This window comes from Frankliniella occidentalis, unplaced genomic scaffold, assembly GCF_000697945.3.
Source record: "Frankliniella occidentalis isolate FOCC.00 unplaced genomic scaffold, Focc_3.1 Scaffold327, whole genome shotgun sequence".
NCBI classification, from domain to species: Eukaryota; Metazoa; Arthropoda; class Insecta; order Thysanoptera; family Thripidae; genus Frankliniella; species Frankliniella occidentalis.
The window spans coordinates 111937-113374 of record NW_026267450.1 but is presented as its reverse complement, the minus strand read 5'-3'; the positions used below and the strand labels follow the sequence as shown (position 1 = coordinate 113374).

Below are 1438 nucleotides of genomic sequence, written 5' to 3'. Positions count from 1 at the left end.
TGTCAAAACTAAGGAAAACTTTTAAATTTAATAAACTTGTTATGAAATTTAATGACCCCTTAGTACAATTGAGAATTTCATCAGAATTCTCATAACCTTGTTTGCAATATTAAGAAAACTTCTTAAATATCATAATCTGTTATTACGTTTAAGAACAACAGATAATGTTATTAAATTTAAGAGATACTTTGCTCTGAAATTTCAGAATATTTTTTACAGTGATCGGTACATCCTGAGCTACCTCTCTTTCCTTAAAGGAATTCCCCTTCAACCAGGCTACAGCAAGATCAGTAAGGCTTTCGTACTGCCACTTTGCAAAATTTTGGCAATAAGTTACTAATTCTTCTCATTTACATATCGAATACTCCTTTTACTCATCGATGCACTACCATGCTTTCATGCTTACCCATTTGCATACGACTTAATTGCATGCCACTCTTACGACTTTATCAAAGTAGACCACACGTTTCCGATAAGGCCTTTTCTCCGCAACCATCATGGTGACGAAGTGTACCTACGACTGTAGGCAAATCCCGCCCATAAACTGGGCACCGCCGAGACACTGTCGCACGACTTCGACCGGTCGAAAAAAACAAAACAAGAGACCTGGCATGCCAAACTGAATACAACAGCGCGTGACAGCGCAGTGGGCTCACAAAAAAACTAACAGCGATACTGTAAGTTTTGGGTGTCCAGTAGCTGAGTGACCTAAGTCGCACGACCCAGGTTTCTGTGCGACTTCAGCCGCACTTTCGCAGGACCACTTCTCCTTCTCCATGCTCTTTGCAACATGACCAAACCCAATCCCAATAGAGCCCTCGCCTCGAAACGGGTGCGACCACCTCACGACACGAGAGAGAAAAGCCCCCCCCCCCCTCGGCGTGCGTGGAGAGTCTCAGACCGAGACTGAGAGACTCCCTCCGATGGTCTCTCTAGTCGCGTGGCTCTCCGCTCCCCGCCCCGCCGCCGCCCCGCCGGCCTCTCGGCAGTGTCGCGACGCCTCCGCCGCGCGCCGGCGCTCACTCCACGACACGGCGCCACACCGGGCGATAGCACGCCGCGCACCCGGGACCAGGAGCGTGGACTTCCCCCCCTGGCAGTCCAGCACCACCTCAGCGCGGGAACGGTGGGCGCGGCGTGGAGACGCTGTGAGTATAACGTGCTGGGGAAGCCATCCGGCCTTGTCCTCGACTGCATTCACATGGAAGCTCGGGACGAGACTGTCTGCTGCTCTTCTCGCGTCTAAAATTGTGTCACTGACTCGTTATGTGTGTCAAAATGATAGCAAACTGTAATCTATCTACTACTATCTACCTCGTAGCAAATCATTTTGACAGAGGCATAGCCGCACATTTCATGTATGAGTGTAAGTGTTATGTTAGTATGGAAATAAAGAGAGGGAGAGAGAGAGAGAGAGAGAGAGAGAGAGAGAGAGAGA

General features: G+C 48.9%; 1 protein-coding gene across 1 annotated transcript in view; it reads left to right on the top strand.

Moving 5' to 3' along the window:
• LOC113203817 (glutamyl aminopeptidase) overlaps positions 1–1438 on the top strand; it is a gene marked incomplete in the record, with an annotated part of 16106 nt that overhangs the window by 4846 nt on the left and 9822 nt on the right.